General features: G+C 39.8%; 1 protein-coding gene across 2 annotated transcripts in view; it reads right to left on the bottom strand.

Annotated features, from left to right (window-relative positions):
• The window catches only part of TRAF3 (TNF receptor associated factor 3), a 109,711-nt gene that overhangs the window by 44,523 nt on the left and 40,305 nt on the right, over positions 1 to 24,883 (bottom strand). For both annotated transcript variants that reach the window (XM_070593337.1, XM_070593338.1), the window contains exon 3: positions 13,500 to 13,624. The gene's annotated coding sequence lies outside the window, so the exon portion shown is untranslated. The remainder of the gene's footprint in view (positions 1 to 13,499; positions 13,625 to 24,883) is intronic.

Raw genomic sequence — 24,883 nt, 5'->3', positions numbered from 1 at the left:
GAAGTTAAAAGACTTTAAATCAGCTATTTTACATGTGTCCAAACAGATAAAGAAAACCACGTCCAAAGAACTAAAGGAAATCATTAGAAAAACGTCTCACAAAATAGAGAATATTAGTAAAGATAAATTTAAAAAAGGAAGCAAATAGAAATTCTGGAGTTGAAAAGTACAATAACTGACATGAAAAATTCACTACAGGGGCTCAACAGCAGAATTGAGCAGGCAGAAGAAAGATTTAGAGAACTTGAAGACAGATCAATTGAGATTTGAAGATAAGTCAATTGAGTTTATCCAGGCTAAGTATCAGAAGGAAAAAATAATAAACAAAAATGAACAGAGCCTCAAAAGACCTGTGGGACACCACCACTTAAGTTGATATATAAATTATGGGAGTCTCAGAAAGGAGAGGAGGGAGAGAAAGACTATTTGAAGAAATAATGGACAAAAACTTCCCATATTTGATGGAAAACATTAATCTGCACATCCAGGAAGCTTAACAAATGCCAAGTAGGATAAACTTAAAAATATCCACACTAATACACATGATAATTGAACGGCTGAAAGACAATGAGAGAATTTTGAAAGTAGCAAGAGAGAGGCGACTCCTCACATATAGTCATGCATCACTTAACAATGGGGATACATTCTGAGAAATGCATCATTAGGTGATTTTGGCATTGTGTGAACATCACAGAGTGTACTTAAACAAACCTACACGGTACAACCTACAACACAGTTAGGCTATATGGTAGTAATTTTATGGACCACCATTGTATATGCAGTCCATTGTTGACCAAAACATCATTATGCAGTGCATGACTGCACAAGAATTTCCTCAATAAGATTAAGAGTTGCTATCTCATCAGAAACCATGGAAGACAGAAGATAATGGGATGACATTCAAATGGAAGAAAGAAGAAAAATCAACTAAGACTCCTATATCCAGCAAAATTATCCTTCAAAAATGAAGGAGACTATCAAGAAAATACTAGAAAACCAAATCAAACAGCATATTAAAGGCATTATATGGAACAACAAAAGACCCTAAATAGGCAAAGGACCCTGAGAAAAAAGAACAAAGCTGGAGGTATCACACTGTCTGATTTCAAAATATATTACAAAGCTATAGTAACCAAAACAGCGTGGTACTGGCACAAAAAGAGACACACAGGTCAATGGAACAGAATCGAGAGCCCAGAAATAAACCCACACCTATACGGATGGCTAATTTTCAACAAGGGAGCCAAGAACATACAATAGAGAAAGGAGAGTCTCTTCAATAAATGGTCTTGGGAAAACCGGACAGCCATATGCAAAAGAACGAAAGTAGACCATTTTCTTACACCATGCACAAAAATCAACTCAAAATGGATTAAAGACTTGAATGTAACACCTGAAACCATTAAACTTCTATAAGAAAACACAGGCAGTATGCTCTTTGACATTGGTCTTAGCAGGATTTTTTCAAGTACCATGTCTGACCGGGAAAGGGAAACAAGAGAAAAAATAAACAAATGGGACTACACCAAACTGAAAAGCTTCTGCACAGCAAAGGAAACCATCAACAAGACGAAAAGAAAACCTAACAATTGGGAGAAGATATTTGCAAACCATATATCAAATAAGAGGTTAATATCCGAAATGTACAAAGAACTCATCTGTTTCAACAACAAAAAAAGCCCAACAACCCAATTAAAAAATGGGCAAACGATCTGAACAGAGATTTCTCCAAGAAAATATATGGATGGCCAACAGGCACATGAAAAGATGTTCAGTGTCATTAACTATCAGGGAAATGCAAATCCAAACTGAAACGAGATATCACCTCACTCCCATAAGAATGGCTATAATTAACAAGACAGGAAACAATAAGTGTTGGAGAGGATGTGGAGAAAAGGGAACTCTCATACACTGCTGGTGGGAGTGCAAACTGATGCAGCCACCATGGAAAGCAGTATGGAGATTCCTTAGAAAATTAAGAATAGATCTACCACATGATCCAGCTAACTCCACTGTTGGGTATTTATCCAAAGAACTTGAAAACACAAATGCATAAAGATACATGCACCTCTATGTTCACTGCAACATTATTCACAATAGCCAAGATTTGGAAGCAACCTAGGTGCCCATCAAGGGGCAAATGGCTAAAGAAGATGTGGTATAGATACACAATGGAATACTACTCAGCCATGAGAAATGATGAAATCCGGTCATTTGTGACAACATGGATGCACCTTGAGGGTATTATGCTAAGTGAAATAAGTCAGAGGGAGAAAGTCAAATATTGTATGATCTCACTCATACGTAGAAGATGAAAACAACGACAAACACAGAGAAACAGAGGCTGGATTAGTGGTTACCAGAGGGGAAGGGGGGAGGAAGGTGAAAGGGATGGTTAGGCACATGTGTGTTGGTGATGGATTGTAATCAGTCTTTGGTGGTGAACATGATATAATCTACACAGAATTTGAAATATATTATGATGTACACCTGAAAGTTACATAATGTTATAATCCAACGTTACTGCAATAAAAAATAAACAAATAAAATAAAGGCATTATACGCCATGACCAAGTAGGATTTATCCCAGGAAGGCAAGGGTGGTTCAATACAAGAAAATCAATCAATGTAATACACTGCATTAATAGAACAAGGGGGAAAACCCCACATGATCATTTCAGTTGATGTAGAAAAAGTATTTAACAAAATCCAACACCCTTTCATCATAAAAACCCTCAAAAAACTAGGATTAAAAGGGAACTGCCTTGATATGATAAAGGATATTATGAAAAACCCACACTTAATGGTGAAAGATTGGAAGCCTTCCCCTAAGATCAGGAAGAAGGGAAGGATGCATGCTTTCACCACTGCTATTTAACATTATACTGGAAGTTCTAGCAGAGCAATTTGGTGAGAAAAAGAAATAAAAGGATCCAAATTAGAACAGAAAAGCAAAACTCTCTCTATTAACAGATGATATGATCCTACATATAGAAAATCCCGGGGCTGGCCCCATGGCCAAATGGTTAAGTTCGTGTGCTCTGCTGTGGCGGCCCAGGGCTTCGCCGGTTAAGATCCTGGGTGCAGACATGGCACCGCTCATCAGGCCATGCTGAGGTGGCGTCCCACATAGCACACTCAGAAGGATCTACGACTAGAATATACAACTGTGTACTGGGGGTCCTTGGGGAGAAGAATAAAAAAAAAAGAAGAAGAAAAAGAAAATCCCAAAGAATTCACAAGGAAAACAACTAGAGCTAATAAATGAATTCCTCAAAGTTGCAGGGTACAAGATCAACACAGAAACATCAGTTATGTTTCCATATACCAGCAATGAATAATCCAACAGAAAATTTTAAAAGGCAATTTCATTTACAGTAGCATCCAAAAGAATAAAATACCTAGGAATAAATTTAACTGAGGTGAAAGATTTGTTCACTGGAAACTACCTGACATTTAGGAAAGACATTTGTTTGTTCCAAAACATACCTACTTACATGGATTGGAAGACTTAACATTGTTACAATGGCAATACTATTTGTGACGGTTAATTTTATGTATCAACTTAACTGAGCCAGAGGTGCCTACATATTTGGTCAAAGATTATTCTAGGTGTTTGTGAAGGTGCTGAATGAGATTAACATTTAAATTGGTAGACTGAGTAAAGCAGACTGCCCTCCCCAGTGTGGGTGGGCCTCATTCAATCAGTCAAAGGCCTGAAGAGCACAAAAAGGCTGACCCTCCCCCAAGTTAGGGGGTTCTTTCTGCCTGACTGTACTCAAACTGAGACAGCAGTTGTTTTCCTGCCTTTGGACTTGAACGAAATACCAGCTCTTCCTGGATCTTAAGCCTGTCTGTCTGCCTCTGGACAGGAACTACACCGTTGGCTCTCCTGGTTTCAGGCCTTCAGACTCAGACTGGAACTAAGCCACTGCCTCTCCTGTTCTCCAGCTTTCCAATTCACCCTACAGATCTTGGGAATTGCCCACCTCCATGACTGTGTGAAGCCAATTCCTTATAAGAAAAACCTCTTTCTATACACACACACATCTTACTGGTTCTGTTTCTCTGCAGAACCCTGACTAATACACTACCCAAAGTGATCCAGAGATTCAGTGCAATCCTTATGAAAATTCCAATGGCTTTTCTTTTACAGAAATGAAAAGTCTGATCCTCAAATTCATATGGAATTGCAAGGGACCCTAAAGAGCCAAAACAATATGGAAAAAGAAAAAGTTGGAAGACTCACATTTCTCAAAACTTACTACTTTAAAACTTACTACAAAACTACAGTAATCAAAACAGTGTAACATTGGCATAAGGATAGACATACAGACCAATGGAATAGAATTGAGAGTCCAAAAATAAACACATACATCTATGTCCGAACAATTTCTGACAAGGATGCCAAGACCATTTGGTGGGGAAAAAAAGAGTCCCTGGGACAACTGAACAACCAAAGGCAGAAGAATAAACTTAGACGTGGTCCTACCTCACGCCATATAAACAAACTAACTCAAAATGGATCAACAACTAAAATATAAGAGCTGACACCGGAGAACTCCAAGAAGAAAACATAGGGGTAAATCTTCATGACTTTGAATTTGGCAAAGGATTCTTAGATATGACACCAAAAGTACAAGCTGCAAAAGAAAAAACAGGTAAGTTGGACTTGACCAAATTTGAAAACTTTCGTACATAAAAGGACATTCTCAAGAATGTGAAAAGACAACAACAAAATGGGAGAAAATATCTGCAAATCACTATCTAGTAAATGTCTAGTATCCGGAATATATAAAGAACTCTAACAACTCAACAACAAAAAGACAAATAACCCAATTAAAAAATGGGCTAAGGCTGTAAAATAAACATTTCTACAAGGATGAGACAGAAATAGCCAACAAGCACGTGCAAAGATGTTCAACATCATTAGCCATCAGGGAAATGCAAATCAAAACCACTTCATACCTACCAGGATGGCTATAATGTTTTTTAAAAGGTAAAATAACAAGTATTGGTGAGAATGCGGAGAAACTGGAACCCTTATATATTGCTGGTGGAAACATAAAACAGTTCAGCTGCTGGAAAACAGTGTGGCAGTCCCTCAAAAAGTTAAACAGAGAATTACTGTATGACCCAGCAATTCCACTCCTAGGCATACACCCAAATGAACTGAAAACAGGTACTCAAACAAACATATGTACACACATGCTCACAGCAGCACTATTCACAATATCCAAAAGGCAGAAACAACCAAAAATGCCCATTAACAGATGAAAATAAACAAAATGTAGTATATCCATACAAATTGAATATTATTCAGCCAAAAAAAGGAAATGAAGTAATAATACAAGCTACAACATGGGTGAACCCGGAAAACATTATGCTAAGTGAAAGATGTCAGAAACCAAAGGTCACATACTGTATGATTAGATTTATATGAATTACACAGAATAGGTAAATCCACAGACAGAAAGCAGGCTGGTGGTTGCCAGGGGTTGAGGGGAAGGATAATGAGGGCTAAGTGCTCAATGGGTAAGGGGTTTCCTTTTGGGGTAATGAAAATGACTTGAAATCATATAGAGGTTGTGGTTACACAACACTGTCAATGTACTAAATGCCACTGAACTGTCCACTTTACAACGGTTAATTTTATGTTGTACGAATTTCATGAAAATTTTTAAAAACTAATGTTCAAAAAAACCTGACCATCATAAGATACTACTTCGCAGCCACTAGGCTGGCTGTAATAATAAAAATGGAAAATTACAAGTGTTGGTAAGGATATGAAGAGACTGGATCCCTTGTACATTACTGGTGGGAATGTAAAACGGTGCTGTCACTGAGCACTTTTTGAGGCAGTTCCTCAAAAAGTTAAACACGGATTAACCATATGACCCAGGAATTCTAACTCAGTGTACATACCCAAGAAAATTCAAAACATATGTTTACACAAAGACTTGTGCATGAATGTTCAAAGCAGCAATATTCATAACAGACAAAAAGTATTAAGAGCCCAAATGCCTATCAAGAGATGACTGGATAGGGGCTGGCCCAGTGGTGCAGAGGATCAGCGTGCATGTTCCACTTTGGCGGCCCGGGGTTTGCCGGTTCGGATCCCAGATGCAGACATGGCACTGCTTGGCAAAAGCCATGCTGTGGTAGGCGTCCCACGTATAAAGTAGAGGAAGATGGGCACAGATGTTAGCTCAGGGCCAGTCCTCCTCAGCAAAAAGAGGAGGATTGGCAGTAGTTAGCTGAGGGCTAATCTTCCTCAAAAAAAAAAAGAGAGAGAGAGAGATGACTGGATAAACAAAATATGGTATATCCAAGCAATGTACTATTATTTAGTCATCAAAAGGAATGAAGTACTGATACATGCTACAACATGAATGAACCCTGAAAATATTATGCTAAGTGATAGAGGTCAGAAACATAAGGTCACATATTGTATGATTCCGTTTACATGAAATGTCCAGAATAGGCAAATCCACAGAGACAGAAAGTAAACTAGTGGTTGCCAGGGGCTGGGGCAAGAGGAGAATAACAGAGAGTGACTTAGTGCATACGGAGTTTCTTTTTGGGACCATTAAACTTTAAATGGTTAAAATGTGAATTTTTTCTTAATTAAAAAAAGTGAAGGGCCAGCCCAGTGGCATAGTGGTTAAGTACATGCATTCTACTTCACCAGCCCAGGTTTGCAGGTTCAGATCCCAGGTGAGGACCTACAGATCGCTCATCAAGCCATGCTGTGGCAGCATCTCTCATACAAAATAGAGGAAGATTGGCACAGATGTTAGCTCAGAGCCAATGTTCCTCACCAAAAAAACAAGGGGGAATTTTTAATGAAAAATAAAAAATATAAGTTCTTAGACACCAATCTCTCTTCATCACCTACAGCTTGATAACCTCTCCTCACCAACCCCAGCAGAAAAATTAAAATAGCAGTAACAACATAAAAAAAAAAAGCTATCACATTGGAATCTGATGTAATACAACTCTGTCCATATTTAGATCCAAAGAATTTCCTATCACTGTATGTATTTTAATAGAAAAATTAAAAGTAGAGAGAAGTAAAGATATTAGAAGGCAATGAAAAACTAAGCTTCAGGGAATGTTTTAAATTAAATGTGGAGAAGTAAGTGGCCAAAGGACAAGTGCCAGCTTAAAACATGAACCATCCTGAGTGTCAGTGCAGCCAACCGGGCATCCACCGGAGTCAGTCATTTCTTTTTTTTTTTAAGGAAGATTAGCCCTGAGCTAACTGCTGCCAATCCTCCTCTTTTTGCTGAGGAAGACTGGCCCTGAGCTAACATCCACGCCCATCTTCCTCTACGTTATACCTGGGACGCCTACCACAGCATGGCGTGCCCAGCGGTGCTATGTCCACACCCAGGATCCGAACCAGTGAACCCCAGGCCGCCAAAGTGGAACGTGCACACTCAACCGCTGCGCCACCGGGCCGGCCCCAGGAGTGAGTCATTTCTTGATCCCAGGGTGGAACATACATAGTAATATCCACTATAAGGAGATATAGTAGCAGTATATAGTAATATCTGCTATAGTACAGTTACAAAAGCTAATACCGTGTTCAAAGGCCCCCAAACTAAAAACTGCTGTAAAGGAAGTTTCTTAGTTCTTACTATAATGCTCCAAAACATATAAAATTAAAATGCCAAATTCTTCTAAAATATCTGTGATAGTAATTTCTAATCTGCAACTCTATCTAGTCACTCATGCCAAGCTGTAGACGGGCTGGGAATCCCACGTGTGCTCCACAGACAGGCCAATGGCCAGAAGCGGCAGGAAATAAGCAAAGTCGCATCTCGGGACCTTCCAAAATGGGGGACTGTGGAAATCTACGGCAGGAATTCTTGATTGAAATATAAATATCTTTGTTTCAATTGCCTCTATGTGTTATAAAAATAGTTAAATTCTACCTTAATCCTAAATGGGATCCTTAATGTGACAATTATAGGTTAATGAAATTCTGTAATATTTGCAATAATTATTGTGTTGTTGAAGAAAAATTACGCAAACTTAGTCAAACGTGTTAAAGAGATGGTGGAGGAGGCACCTTTTAGGGACTTGCGGACTACCGTGTAACAGCCTTATTTGGGGAAGTGGAGGTTACGCCTGAGACTGGACACACGTGCCCCTGGTCAGCACATCGGGCCACGTGAGTAATGGGGACCCGGGGCCAGTGCCAATACCTCACCTTCTCATCCTCATTTTAGCATCAAGTTTGGGAAGAGGATGTTTGCTTCCACACACAGAAAGAAAAATGTTCTGCTGAATAGTAACAACAGATACACTAAGCAAAGAGTACAAAGGCAACTACAGTGAAGGGAAAGTATGTGACTAAACATGGCACCCAAGCCAGTGCCCTCTGCGGAGGGGAAGAGGAGCCCAAACCAGAAACCACCAGGAAGCAGCAGTCTTCGAGTTAGGCCCCGGGCCTGTGCCAAGGACCAGGGCCTGCCAAAGCGCCCGGCACCTGGCGCCCTTAGTCCTAGAACTCTGATTCTGCAGTTTCTTTTGAGTAGAATTATTATTCTATTATTACATTAGTTACTGTTTGCTGCATGTTTAAACATGAATTTATTATATTTTGAGGCCATACATTTACCCAAATGAAAAAAATCTCTATTTGAGAAAATTGTTTCATAAAATTTAATTGCTAGTGAGCTACTCAGGAAGCCCCTCTCTCACGGCAAAGAGCTGGACTGGGCTTCTTTCACTTTCCTCTATGCCTCCATTGCTCTGTGATTTATTTTAGGTTCCCTACTTCTGTGATTTAGGTTGAGCTACATTTTACTTGGAACTTAGAAACTGGAAACAAAAGTACATCTGCTGACAAAAGGGTGTTCCAAGAACTGGAAAGCCCGGGGAAAACCAAAAAAAGGAAGCATCAGATAAACAAAAAAAAGGCTCCTGCCAGCAAGAAAGTACTAAACACCACATAGATGGAGAAACAGGCTCCACATCAAGCCCAGCAGGGAAATTCAAAAGTATCTCCAAGTGATGCCAATAAAGACAGAAGTGAGAAAACCAGAAACAGACAGGTGTGGCCTGCTGATAAAGAAGTTTTCTGGCAATTCATATTTATGCAAACATTTCAGCACACTGACTCTTCTTATGATACCTGATGCCACATGCTCTGCTGAGGGTCAGGGCCTGTGGCTAACACATTGGAAAGTAAAGACAAAAGGAAACTAGATTCTTATTCAAACAAATAGGCAGATAATAATCACATATTAAAAAAGCTCCACTCAGGAGAGAGAAAGAGAGTGAGACTGATGCAGGCGTATCGATGGAGAAGAACCTCATTAAACCACAGTATAAAACTTGGTATTAAATCCTTTAGGGAAACAATAGCTATTCAAGGCCCAGCACTGCCAGTATCCCTCGGTTCACGATTTAGGAGTTTTAAAAGGATTCATTCAACCTCAACTATGTGCAAAGACGCTGTGTGCCTCTCCTGGCGCAGGGCCAGAGTCCTGCCATCTGGACAGGATGGAGGGAGAAAAGCTGAGGGCTCAGTCCATTCAACAGGCAGCAAAGAGCAGGCAGCACCTTTTCCGGTGGATGCTGCTCTGAGGCCATGCCTGGGCTGGACGCTCCTGGGCTGTGTAATGGCAGCAAAGACAGCAGGTGTGTGATAAGGTTCATCCTCCTGGAGCATCAACTTTACTAGAAAATATGAGTGAAAAGCACAAAATACAGCCATTTTAAGGAGTAGATTACAATATTTAAGTCAACTTTTAGAATAAAGCATGAGATTTCAAAAACAGTGGCTCTCAGCTCGTGCTCCTTCCCAGTCTCTTTCGCAGACTCTCCCATTTCCTCCTGTGATTTAAAGGCAGGAGCTGCTCAGGTGCTGATCTAGATCCTCTGTTCTCCACACACTCATGGTGGGCAACTGCATGCCCTCCCAGGGCCTCAGCCACCAGATCTGCACCAACAAGCCTCAGGGCTCCACGCACCACAGTTTCTGAGCTCCCAGACAGCCTCGCTTAGTTTGCCACATTGCACAGGTGCCTTGTGTTCAACGTAGCCAAGACGGAATTGGTCATCTCCAGTGCTTCCCATTCCTATCTGACACATTTCTACCTATCCCAAAACAACGCGCGCCTATCTTAGGGAGTGTCACCACCACCTAGCCAGCTTCCCAAGGCAGAACAGTCCTTACCTCTCTGATTCCGACACCTGATCATTAATCAAGACCTGATGATTTCCTCACCTCCAATCTAACTCTCTATCACCACCACCTCCCTGGTTACAGGGTGCACATTCTGTTGCTAGTGAGATGCTCTCAAATTCGGTTTACTCATCTGCAGTCTCTTCCAGCTAAAACAACCCATCTTGAGCTTCTAGTCCAAGCCTCTCATTTTACACATAAGGAAAAGCAGGCCCAGACAACTACTGTGCTTGCAAGGTCCCAAAATTACTGAGAAATCTGCAAGTGAATAAAAAGTAAAATTGATGATATTTATATGCAGGAGAAACATACATTGATTAAAATCAACATATTTTTTAAAATTAGGTTTTTCTACAATACATCCAACATGATGGAATACTATGCAGCTTTTAAAAAAAAAGAATGAGGAGGAGCCATATACTGCTACGGTGTGAGCCTTATGATATGCTGTTTAATTTTTAAAAAAAACAAGATGAAGAAAAGGCTGTATCATAGGCTACCATTTTCTAAGAAAGAGGATTGTGTATATATATATATATATACACACACAGATGCTAAGATTAGAAATAAAACGATAAACTAAAAACTAGAAAAAAGTTACCTATGAAGGAGGGAAGAAACAGGGTGGAAAGACCAGGAATAAAAGATAGATTTCTGAAATATTTCATTTTGACTTGGAACCATGAAAATGTTTTATAAGCTTATAACAAAATTTAAAAAGATGCTATTCCTTAAAATAAAAATAAAATAAATGAATCTAACTGTGTAACAAGCTGATGGCCTACTGAGGAATTGGTTCAAATGACTTTAAAACAATAATTTGGCAGAACATCCCTAGGGATATATTCCAAGGACAAAAAGAACCACATAAAATCTTAAACTGGTTTCAGGAATCATATTGTTGGTAATACACTGGTATTGTTATTCTAAAACTATCACAAATATTTTATAGGTTAAAACAAATAAGTAACGATGCTAATGTTGTTAGGAAACAAGATTTTCACTATAAGAAAAGGGAGATACTGGGGCCGGCTTGGTGGCGCAGAGGTTAAGTTTGCACGTTCCGCTTCGGTGGCCTGGGGTGCGCCGGTTCGGATCCCGGGTGCGGACATGGCACCACTTGGCAAGCCATGCTGTGGTAGGTGTCCCACACATAAAGTAGAGGAAGATGGGCACGGATGTTAGCTCAGGGCCAGTCTTCCTCAGCAAAAAGAGGAGGATTGGCAGCAGATGTTAGCTCAGGGCTAATCTTCCTCAAAAAAAAAGGAAATAGGAGATATCAACATAAAATCAAAGAAGTAAAAACAACATAATCCTAAATTTGAAATTAAAACATCAATATGAACTCACGATGTATTTTCACTTAAAAAGTATTTTCCTGGCTGTCTACCAAACAGGCCTAGAAACAATAACCAGCCCTGTAGCAGGAGAATCCCTCAGACTCTGGTCTCAAAGTATCATTTCCTACAAAAGGGAACCAGAACTGCTTAGAGAAATAGCCAATTCCAGGTCTGGGGTGGAAAAATACAAAATGAACCTGAAACATCTTACCATACCAGAAAGCAAGGAAAGGAAGACTACGGGTCATGATACAGGACAAAGGAGACAACTCAAAGAGGCTTCACTGGCCAAAAATGGTACAATTTTAGCATCATAAGAACAATAACTGCAATGGACTAAAATATATCACATGCACATAAATTAATGAGTTTATGATGATACTTAAAACAATCACTGGTCACTTTTGGAGTGGCTATGGAACCATCTCATTATCTGGAGAGCTGATAAAGAATCAGGCATTTATCCTGTCTTTCCTATTTTAACCATCCCTTAGGGTAACCAAACAGTCAATGAGAGGAAATTTCTCTCTACAGAAGTATTTCAGTTAATCAAGGAAGAGTAAAGGATAAAATTGATAACATGATCATTCTGCAACCTCCAATGACTGTGAGTCCAGGCAATGAGCCCACCGGTCCCGAGGCCCTGAGCAGACGTGTGCCTCCTGGTGAGGGTGCACACCACTGCCTCCGGAGGGCTTGTGTCCAAAGGCTGAACCGAACACGACTGGAGCTCTACATCCACCCACCATGTCACAGGAAACACAGGGGACAGAAGAGCATCTTCAGTGGAAATGGCAAAAGTCAAAACAGAGAAGCCTCTGACTACAGAACAATCTGCCTGGATTTTCCAACAAAGAAAACGCAAGGAAAAACAGGATAGGGAGGAGCAATCAATTGATTAAAAGAGACTTACGAGACATATCAGCTAACTGCAATTGTTTGGATCCTGCTTCAAACAAACTAAAAAAATAGACTGTTGGGGAAAATTGAATGGTACTGTGATTATGAATGAAATTTTAAATAGTAGTTTTCTTGATACTTATGAATTTATCAAAAATAGCTACGTATTAAATCTCACTTTGGATGCAAACATTTCAAAACCTTTTTATATTCATTTTAATATTTCAATATATTAAAGAGTTCTTAATTTCATGTACAAAATGCCACTCAATCACAAACTAGAAATTAAAACACAGGGTATTTAGTTTCCTTTCAAACTCCTACAGAAAGATGGTTAAGGAGCCAACAGTTCATGTATCAAACGATGCAATACTCAGCTGAGGCAGCCCTCCACCTTCAGTCACTGGCACCTTTACTGCAGTGGGCATCCTTCTAGGGAAGTACGGGCCTCAGAGCTTTCAGAGGGTAGGTCTATGAGGCAGGGATGCATGCCACTACCCTTGGTTATCTTTTTTATTTTTATTTTTTTTTTAATTGGCACCTGAGCTAACAACTGTTGCCAATCTTCTTTTTTTCCTCCCCAAATCCCCCCAGCACATGGTTGTATATTTTCAGTTGTGGGTCCTTCCAGGTGTGGCATGTGGGACGCCACCTCAATGTGGCCTAATGAGCGGTGCCATGTCCACACTCAAGATCTGAACCGGCGAAACCCTGGGCCGCCACAGCAGAGTGTGCAAACAACCACTCGGCCACAGGGCTGGCCCTACCCTTGGTTTTCAAACTCACTAATCATCACTGGGCCATCAGGTGTAATGTCTATTATTCTCAAAGTTTAATGTTGGTTTAAAGAAAATGAAAAATAAAAATAAGGTCAGACACACCAAAATACAATGCCAGATATGCAGAAGATGTCAAAATACATGTTACAGAATGAAATTGCTAAACCCAAAAATGAGTAAGTTCAGGATTTTTAAAAATTTACTTAATTTTTATGTGAAGTGAACAAGTAACAACTGAAGAAGGAAATCTATACAAATTAAAATTTTCCAGTAACATACCTGTGTGTCATACGCCGTAAGAAGATATATCTAAGCTTGATCAGGGAGGAAGAGACTTCAATAAAGAAAGAAGTGAAGCAGTGTCAACTCTACCCTTCTTCAAATAACGCAGTGGAGCCTCTTACCTAGGAAGTAAGAACAACACTTGATCAACTCATGTGGAAAATCTTAAAAACTTAAAAATAGAATTTCAAAAATGTAAATTTCTTAAGAATGATCAAGTAAGAAGTTTAAGATAAAACACTTTTAACCACTCTACATAAACACGTGTTTGGATTTTCTATGTTTTTTGAGTTTGACACAAATTACAAAGTCTAGATACCTTCAAATTATTTTTATTTTAAAGTCGCTTTTACCATGGAGTATATTACATGCGCAGAGAAAAGCACAGGAAACATGTGCAGGTTCCTATCAAAGTCCAATGTTAGCTAATATCTTTACCCTTCTCTTGCACAGCAAGGACTCTAAAATACTAACTCCATTTATCATTTTTCCAATGCATAGCATAGTTGTGTCTGGATATGTGTGCATATATTTTTGTCATAAATGTTTTATATAATATTCATTCATTTTTATTAGATACAGAATTCTTTCTTTTAGTATACTGAAACTATTACTCCAAGCCTTTTTGGCTCTCACTGCTGGTGTTAAGAAGTTGATTGTTGCTCCTTTGTAGACAGTCACGGGTTTCACTATCATGTGCTTGGGTATGGATTTCTTTTTACTTATCCTGCCAGTCATTTGTTGAACATTTTGAATCTGTGGTTTGGCTTCTTCCACAGTTTCTGGAAATTTTTCAGCCATGATCTTTTCAAATATTGCTTCTGCATCATCCTCTTTCTCCTCTCCTTCTCAGACCCCAATTATACATATGTCGAACCTCCTATTTCCTCTATGTTTCCTCCTTCGCTTTATGTTTTCCATATTTCCATCCCTATGCCTCATTCTCGTTTTTCTTTTTTGGTCTATTACTATGGTGAATTACACTGATTGATTTTCCAATGTTAAAACAACCCTTCATTCCTGAGATAAACCTCACGTGATCATTATGTAATATCCTTTTTATATGTCACTATGTGGATTCTATTTGCTAAAATTTAAGGAGGATTTTTGTGTGTATGACAAATATTGCTTGGCAGTTTTCCTTTATCATGATGTCTTTGTCTGGTTTTGCTTTCAGGGTAGTGTTGGCCTCAAAGAATGAGAGAGGAAGTATTCCTCTTCTATTTTCTGAAAAAGTTTTGTCAGATTAGTATTCTTTCTTCCTTAAGCGTTTCATACAATTTATCAGTGAAGCCATTTGGGGTCTGGAGTTTTCTTTGAGGTAAGAATTTTAACTAAAAATTCAATCTCTTTAATAGATGTAGAGTTGTGCAGATACATATATATGCTGACCAACATCTGAAAACCATTGTTTCACATATTTTGTCTGGTTTTCAAGTTGTTTAAGATGGGAGTCAGGTTTGGAACTAGGATGAGGTGAGTGAGGCACCTGCCTCAGGTACAACTTTTAAGGGAGTGCCAAAAACTCAGTAATAGAGATAAAATCAAAAGTAATGCAAAACATCCATGAGAAACAAAATATTAAAATTTTAAATAAAGATAGTATCATTAAAAGTACTGAGCCAAGTCATATTGGAGCTGAGGTAAAAGAAAAAATCTGATCTTGTCTTTTGTTAAAATTTGACTTTTTCGGGGGCCAGCCCAGTGGCGCAGTAGTTAAGTTTGCATGTTCCGCTTCAGTGGCCCGGGGTTTGCCAGTTCGGATCCCGGGTGCGGATGTGGCACTCCTTGGCATGCCATGCTGTGGTAGGCGTCCCACATATAAAGTGGAGGAAGATGGGCACGGATGTTAGCTCAGGGCCAGTCTTCCTCAGCAAAAAGAGGAGGATTGGCAGTAGTTAGCTGAGGGCTAATCTTCCTCAAAAAAAAAAACCTGACTCTTTATATCATGGATTTTTTTGCATCACATTTGATTTTTTTTAAGTATTGCATTAAAATGTTACTCTCAATTACTCAGTTGAGTAATCTCAATTACTGAGCTTTCTGATGTCCCCTTAAATTCTGCACCAGAAGCAAGTGCCTCACTCACCTCACCCTCGTCCTGGTGGAGTATAAATCTGACCCCTGTTATCACATCGTGTGGAAATAGAAGACTCCAGGAATAACTTTCTTACTAAGCAGAATCACACTAACACGTTATAACTACAAGAGTTTATCAGAACTGGCAAACTAAGTGTTTTATTTCTCAGAGATATCTTAGAAACCAGAAAATGCTTCAATGTGAAACATTATGCTCTAATACTTCTATTTGCAACTAACAGTCTTATATGTACGTGTTCCTACACAAACCCACTTTGTAGACAGGAAAGTCCTATAAGCATATAAAAACTTTCTTATAATTACTAAATAAATATACACACACAAAGGATTTGTGACTGTAAAATAGTACTGTAATTACATAATATCTGGGTGATACATTTACATTATGAGGTACACCAAAACCAACCATCTACGTAACTGCTATCAAGTCAATTTATTGACGGGTGAAAGCAGATGCCCAGTCTCCAAACACGTTAGTTCAATTAAAAGCAAATCAACCAATGAACATCCTATCCTGATTTTGCAGGATGGTAACATCCTTCTGAAATTAGCCAGCTCATTTCCTAAGTATTCCCAACTCCCATTCCTCTCTAATAAATGTGGGAGGAAAGCATCAGCCAAGCAAAAGGACCATCTCATCTACATGAGAATAAAAGAGCTTCTATACATAAGCCAATTTCTACATATTCTATACATTGTTTATTTCATTTTTCAAGGCACAGGTGCAGATAAATGTTTTCAAATGTAATGATCAAAAAAAGCTTTTTTTTCCTTCATTAAAAATTTTATGGTACTGGGGCTGGCCCAGTGACGAAGTAGTTAAGTTTGGCATACCCCACTTCACCAGCCTGGGTTCGCGGGTTCAGATCCCAGGCACGGATCTACTCCACTCGTCAAGCCGTGCTGTGGCAGTGACCCACATACAAAACAGAGGAAGACTGGCACAGATGTTAGCTCAGGGCCAATCTTCCTCACCAAAAAAAAAAAAAAAAAAAAAACCACCTTTATGGTATTTAGTTAAAAAAACAAAGACTATGAAATTAAGCTAGAATTTTTTTTTAAGATTTTATTTTTTCCTTTTTCCTCCCAAAGCCCCCTGGTACATAGTTATGTATTTTTAGTTGTGGGTCCTTCCAGTTACAGCATGTGAGATGCTGCCTCAGCATGGCTTAATGAGCGGTGCCATGTCCACACCCAGGATTCAAACCGGCAAAACCCCGGGCCACCAAAGTGGAGCACGCGAACTTAACCACTTGGCCACGGGGCTGGCCCCCTAAGCCATAATTATTATGAAGAAATACAGGTATACCTCAGAGAAATTGTGTGGTTCCAGACCACCACAATAAAGCCACTATAGCAATAAAACAAGTCACATGAATTTTTTGGTTTCCCAGTGCATATAAAAGTTATGTTTACACTATAGTCTATTAAGTATGCCATAGCAGTGTGTCTAAAAAAACAATGTACATACCTTAATCAAAAATGCTTTATTGCTAAAAAAAAATGCTAACCATTATCTGAGCCTTCAGCAAGCCATAATCATTTTGCTGGTGGAGAAAACGCAAAATCTGTGGGGCGCAATAAAACAAGGTACGCCTGTAGTCTAGAACTCGTGAAACAACAATCAGATTGCATTCACATTCATGAAGCACCCACATCCGTCTGTCCTTCTAACCTGGCCTTGGGTGTGAGTCTACCCAACCCAGCATGGCTCAGCAGTCCCTCCCCTGCCGAGACCCCATCTCCCTCATTACAAGGACGGGCTTGCGAACTCTGCTCCACTTGTCCCCTTTCTCCTTCTGTGTTTCACTCCTCTCCTACTCCCTCCACTGTCCTGTCAAACACGTCATCCTCAAGACTCCATTCAAATTTACACTAAACTCACAATTTTTCACTAAACTTTAGCGCAGAGATCATGCGAAATTCATCTGTTGGCTCAGCAGGCACTTGCTTTCTGTGGAATTAAACACTTCCATGCATCTTTCTGCAAACCTTCGCTTTCCTCAAACCCCGGTCTATACCATACGGACACCCATCATTACACCTAAAAGCCTGTACTGGCCTTGCTTCCTTCGCTCTCCCACCTGACTGTGAGCTTTCTGAAGACAGAAATGCGTCTCCTTCAGGTTTGTATCCTCAGCACGTAGAAAGTACCTACCACATGATAATCATACGTACTAGTCATAGTTATTATTAGTTATTATTAACTTATTCCTGTAGTTACTCATTTATTCCTGACAATTCTACAAATATCTTACTCCTTTCTTTCTTTCCATTATAGAAATGAGGAAACTGGAACACAAAGATTCAGCAACTTCTCAACATTACACACTAGCAAGTGGCAGAGTGCTTGGCCTCTTGAGTCTATGTTCTTAACAACTGTCATTGTCAGATAGTGACTGCATCCACAAAGGCATGCTCACTGACTTATGATGTCATAAGAATCAATAAAGATTTATACTGTAAAACTGGATTTTCCATTTGCACTCAAATCATCTTTAAAAGGTTATCCAATGGTCCAAATCCCTCCTAGGACGGTTGAGAAACTAAGATGTAGCAATTTGCTCAAAGTCAGAGTCACCAGCACTGAAACCCAGCTGTCAAGGATCAGTGCTCCTTCCATGGCGACTTGGCCAAAAGTACTCTCAACGGCTCTGACACCTGTAAATTCAAATCCTGGGCAATCATTTAATTCCTCAGCAAGAAGCAAAATACATTCCTCAAAATTCCCCAAAACATCAATAGTGCCTGACAGAGGCATTCACTCCTTTTTCAAACCAAGCACTTTTCCCTTGTTTTGAATTTCAGTATTGGCAGCCCCAGGGTTTGTTTATTCCCTTAGGACTAATATACGACACTCCCAACCAGAAATACCAAAGGCAGAACCTTTAGAGGAACCACGTTAGGCCATCTCTGACTTCAGGGAACATACTGAGATCTTGGCTAGGCTAAAATAAATTTTCTCATAACATTTAAATAATTATTTGCTTAGTTTCTAGCTACTTTAATATGAGAACAGATTAGAAATATTTAGCTTACTTTTGAAAAAACATTATCCAAATGGATTTGAACAAGAAGGAAAAGAGCTAGTTAAGAGTGAAATGACTACCCTAAGCTACTGAGTAATAGTTAAAATTATTCTTGGGTGAAAGAAGCCATGTTCTGGAATTATAATGTAATGGTGAGTCTGGTTTTGTTTTTGGCACTGTGATAAGGTTTCTCTGAAGGCTTACTCACCTGAAATCATGATCAAAGATCCACTACCACTGTATACCTACTTCAGTCATAAAATATAAAATGTCAGACATATTTTTACAGATAGGTAGAGTCATGTTGAAAATTTAAGATACCTAGTGTGGTATTTCTAGGATCTCTTTGAATCTAATATTCTTCAGGCTACATAAACCTCTAGAATAAATCTACTTTCTAGTCAAATGTGACCCCCCGTTGATAAGATTGCTACACCCACCAGTACAGAGTTTCCTAAACGGCGTCCAACTGATCATATTATTTTAACTTAGAGTCACACGAGAGTGTGAAACCTTTCCAGGTCACCCTGAAATTTTCATTTAATCGGCCTTTCAAATAAATTCTATTCTGCAATGTTGGCTTTTGCTTAATATAGTTATGACTCACTGCAGTTTACTCAGTGAATTTAAATAGAGATTTGTTATGCAACATCAAACCTCTTAGGTTTCCCCCAAAATTAATCAATATTTTGAACATAAAATATTCTATGGGGCCGGCTGGGTGGTGCAGCAGTTAAGTTCGCACTTTCCACTTTGGCGGCCCGGGGTTCACCAGTTCGGATCCCGGGTGAAGACATGGCAGCTCTTGGCAAGCCATGCTGTGGTAGATGTCCCAAATATAAAGTAGAGGAAGATGGGCATGGATGTTAGCTCAGGGCCAGTCTTCCTCAGGAAAAAGAGGAGGATTGGCAGCAGATGTTAGCTGAGGGCTAATCTTCCTCAAAAAAAAAAAAATCTACTGTTAGCGCGTTGTATATGAATAAAATGGTCACATTAATAAAATTTTCTACTGGAATAACACGAAAATAAATCTTTATTTGCAGGTTAGAGTAGTGCTGCTAGACAATTCCAGGACAGACTCAGCAAGCCAGGAGAGCCCAGGAGAAGGGCAGGGAACAAGCACCTTCCCGCACTGTGGGCCCCGTAGTGCCCAACACCACACCTTGCACACAACACCTGGCTCAGTCCGAGATGGTTCAGGGCAGTTGGGACCAAAGCTAGGCTTGTCTGATCCCAGGGTCCATCTCTTTCCACTCTCACAAGTGCCCAATAAATATTTTCATTTTCAAATGACAGCACGCTTCCCCTAGTCTTGCATCTGTCATGAGGAAAATGAAAGAGAATTTCCTATAAACTAAAATATCAAAAGCACCAGGGCAGGTTTTACTGGTTTCTCAAAACTACCTCATTGTCCTCAAAAATCTCTATATGTGAATTAGAAAGACCGATCTAAATTTGCTACCCCTCACAATATATTTGATCACTTACATGAAAAAGAACTTGAGAGAAGGGGAAAAGAAGGAAGGATCCATTTAGGGGACACAAAGTCATCTATTCTTAGCTGTTTCCTATTTCTTGGAGGAGGGAGAAAACAGAAGTATCCAATAATTAAAAAAAATACTAAGTTAGTAAAGGAAAAAAGATTTCTTGTTGAATCATAAAACACTTGAAAACTTCTGACAGTCTTGTAAAGGAGGGGGTTGACATAGATTGTCACAACCAACTTAGAGGAAAACTCTAGTACCCAGTGCTCATTTATTCATTCAACATGTATTCAAGTGCCTAGGGAGAGGCAGGCACCTGTAAGGAGAAAGGAACAAAAAAGACAGGCCCTGCCTTACAGAGCTGACTGCCTATGGGGAAGGGGACACAGCACAAGTAACTGTGTGTGTGTGTGTGTGTGTGTGTGTGCGCACGCACATGTGTGTGATATGAAAACTACAGAAGGGAAGCACATGACGAACACATCAGTGACAACATGTATGTTGGTACAGAGAAGGTCTCCCTGAGAAGAGGATGTTTAAGTCATGATCTAAAGGATCAGTAGAAATTAACTATTTCTAGAATTCTCCGATTTCAAAATTATAAACATAGGTAAATACAACAAGAAAAATCAAGTGTTTAAAAAGTGGCTCAGTATTGAACATCAATATCTCATTTTATAGGTTATATAGGAAAAAAATCCCATTATAATCCTAGGGTGCCAAACTTTTTGCTATACTCCTGCTTGATATTAATTAGTGTATATATATACAGGCATACATACATCAAGCACAAGGATATACATATAAAATAACTATAATATATTACATTGATAAATATTAGTGCTTGATAAATATTAATTAAATGACTGGGTTGCTGGCCAGAGATTAGAAAATGTATTTGTTAAAAAGATACTTTTTAGGGCCAGCCTGGTGGCTCAGCAGTTAAGTCTGCAGGTTCCACTTCAGCAGCCTGGGGTTTCCCGGTTCGGATCATGGGCATGGACCTACGCATCACTCACCAAGCCATGCTGTGGCAGGCGTCCCACATATAAAATAGAGGAAAATGGGCACGAATGTTAGCTCAGGGCCAATGTTCCTCAGCAAAAAGAGGAAGATTGGCAGCAGATGTTAGCTCAGGGCTAATCTTCCTCAAAAAAAAAAAAAAAAAGATACTTTTCTCCTCACACTTCTTTTCTAAGCAACAAACTAAACCTCCATAGTAATTCACTTCCAGGCATTAAATTACATTTCAAAATATCTTTACCAAAGGGGATACAGGAGCTGTTTCTCAACGACTCATAATAGAAGCCTTGTTCTAAACTAATATTATAAATAGAATTTTTAGATGAGCAAATCTGGACGTAGGAAATGAATTTGTTTTACAAGATTTGTAGCTACAAGCTATAATAAACCATACAGCTCATAAGGATGAATGATAACACTGTCTAGTACTACTAGACACTTTCAAAATCCTAGGCAGAATAAAAAGGGAAACAATGTTCTAGAGACAGTGGGTTGTGAGTTAAAGAAAGACTCCCTGACTCTGGGCAACAAGACCCTTGGCTGAGGTCAGAGGAAGGTGGTCATCCCAGCAAAGGGCAGCAGACAGCCCCATGCCAATAAGAAAGACAAGGCAGGCCAGGTGCACCCAGGAGAGCTGCAGAGGAGTCCCTGGCCCTAGGCTCTGACACTCCCCTCCACGCCCTGGGGTTGCGTTTCAGTGAATCAGAGGGCTGGGTACAGGGAACTGAGCAAGATTATTTCCCGAGGTTTTAACATTTCACAATCTATGTCTTCAACAGTCTAGAATATCGAAGAGGTATCTCCTCATGGTGTGGCAAACCCCATCCTAACCCCTTCTTTGTAAAATGTTCCAACTCCATCTGCTGCATTCAGGGACAGTTTCAATGCAATAGAGAGTCGCTCAGAAAACAGAAGTCACCTCATGATGTAGATGTCTTATGGCTGAGCACAAGCTGCCAGGGAAGCATGCTTACTCCAACCTGAGGGTCTGAAGACCCCTGCAAAATAATCCTAATTAATGAATTTGTCTGTGAAATGCCATTTTGTAACATATACAGGACTTATCTAAGCATGAAAATTGGTCATTTTTAATTGAATATTATTTTTTTGACAAGTCAAGATACTGTCCTCCTTCAATTAAAGTAATCTTTATTCTTCTAACCCAAAGAACAATTTTAATGAGATTATACTGTTGAACTCAATTTTAGTTTATCACATGCTTCTAATACCAATACCTGATTCACTTACCATAAATTAGTGAACGCTCCTTCATCTGGACTTGAACAGTAGGGAACAGGCAAAGAAGGTGTTGTTTTTTCCCTTTGGGGTTTCATCTCATCTAAACTACCTAGGGAACTCAACACCATGCAGTTTGCTACGGCACTTGCTTTACAGGCCTGATTAAGTTAGACTCTTAGGCAGAGCACCTAGGTTACATGATTTCTCATATCAAGAAAAATCAGTGTCCCCCAAGATCTAAAAGCAGAAATCTTTTGCAACCTGAAAGGTTACTTCCAAGACTCTTGATGCAGTTCTCCTTTGAGAGAGGTAATTTAATTCTCTCTAACCTAAGTATTAACACCACATTTGTCCTGGGCTCTTTATACAGAGCCAAAGGGAAACTTTATATAGGGCCAAAAGACTGTCATCTCCATCTCGTGCTCACACTTCAAGATTTCCCCATACTTTATCATGTCTACTGAGCAACAGGAACCAGATGCTACTAGACCTGCCTACTGGCCTTATTCCTTCTGTCACCTTTGCCCACCATCCCCAAATCGGCAATGGCCCTATCACTTTTCAGGGGCTCCAAGTTATTCAGACATTTACTAGGCTCCTGTTACGTACTGAGTTGGAGCTCCAACGAACGAGAAATGTGCCTCTTGCCCTCATGGAGCTCCCAGTGTAGGGGAGTGGGCAGGGGCTCAATACTATAAGAATGTCCTAACTGCCTCATAACCTGAGCAGGACACAGGCAGCACAAGCCGCATCTGTGTCAGGACCAAAGACCAGGCAGCTGGCACAGATGTCCTCATCCAGGCCAAGGGCTGGCAAACTACGGCCCACCATTTTGTAACTAGTTTTAGTGGAACACAGTCATGCTCACTGGTTTACATATTGTCTACAATAGAGGAGACACAAGATTGGCCCACAAAGCCTAAAACATTTACTATATAGCCCTTTACAGAAGAAGTGTGCTGACCCCGATCTAGGTTGCTAGCAGTCCCTTCCTCTTTGTGCCATGCCTTTGCTTCTGCCCATGACGTCCACTTCTGCATGTGCGTGTATAGAAATGAAACGGCATGTGCTGCAGGAGGGCAGGCAGAGTGTAAGCAGGAATGCATGGCAAGGGGAGAATGCATAGGCTTGTCAAGCACCTGAATTTGTCTACTGTTCACCAAACACCCTTGTGTTCCATTATCATCCAACAGGGAGACCTGTCTAGAGATGTTCTTCCTACTTGTAGCATGGTCTCTGTCCCTCAAACCCTTTCCTTACTTCCCTTTGCATGAAAACCCAGTTTAAAGCCCACCTCTCATCAAAGATTCAACATGAACTCCCACACACGTAACAGGTGCTTCAGAAGTGCTCAGCCAAACCCAACTTCAACCTGTCAGGTTACCATCATCGCTCTTCAATCTGAATTAATGTATTTGAACAAACATGGCCCATGTGCCTACTAAATCCGAGACACACAGCACCACAGTTTAACGTAACGTACAGTAATCCTAATCTTTCATTTGTATTTGTCTATTGAGTAACTTAGATAAGAGTCTGATCACAATTTCGGTGACTAAAATGTTCTGGATGCACAACTGGGAATACACTAAAAATTACTGAATTGTACTCTATAACAGGGTGGAGTCTATGGTATGAAAATTACCTCAAAAAATCTATTATTAAAAAAAATGTTTTAAGGTTAATTATGAAAAAACCCACGAATTTCTTATGCTTTCTATCTCTGACATGTAATAAAATGCCATATCTAATAATGGTGAATGAATACACTAAGGATTCTAGTCTTCATGATAAATTACCCCAAAATGGAGTGACATAAACCACCACTTGTCATGTTCACAGCTTCTGTGGGTTGGGGCTCTGGACAGGGTACAGTGTTGACAGCACATCTCTGCTCCACAGTGTCTGGGGTCTCAGTTGGAAGGCGAGAAAAGTGCAAAGCCAGAATCATTTGACAAGCCATTTACTCACATGCCAGGCGGCTGCTCAGAATGGCTCCTTGAGGGCCTTGCCATGTGGTCTTCCTGCATGAGCTAGTTGGGCTTCTTCACAGCAAAGTAGATGTCTTGGCCCAGAGCAAGTATCCAAAAGAGAGAAGCCAGGCAAAAACTGTACCCTTTTTAAGACCTAGCTTGGAAGTCACAAGCATCACTTCTGCCATACTACCGGATGAAGCAGGTCACAGATCTGGCCGAGGTTCACAGGGAAGGAACAGAGATTCCTACCTCCTGGTCAAAGTCCCATTGTGAGAAGGATACACAGGATGGGAGATACCATTGAGGCCATTTAGGAAAATACAATCTGTTACCCTGAGTAAGTTCGACAATAAAATCTCAATATTCTTGAAGAGTGGCAAATTAAAAATCTAGGTTAACTGGCATCTGGCTAAAAATATTGTATTTCAAGCCTTGTAAGCCGAACCTCTTACTACTTGTAATAAGTAAGTTGTAACCTGTAGGTTGCACCTAACAGCATTATGTTGTTTTGCCTTAGTAAATACAGTATT

Source organism: Equus przewalskii, chromosome 25, assembly GCF_037783145.1.
Source record: "Equus przewalskii isolate Varuska chromosome 25, EquPr2, whole genome shotgun sequence".
NCBI lineage: Eukaryota > Metazoa > Chordata > Mammalia > Perissodactyla > Equidae > Equus > Equus przewalskii.
Note: the sequence above shows the minus strand (reverse complement) of the source record. Positions and strands in the feature narration are given on the sequence as shown.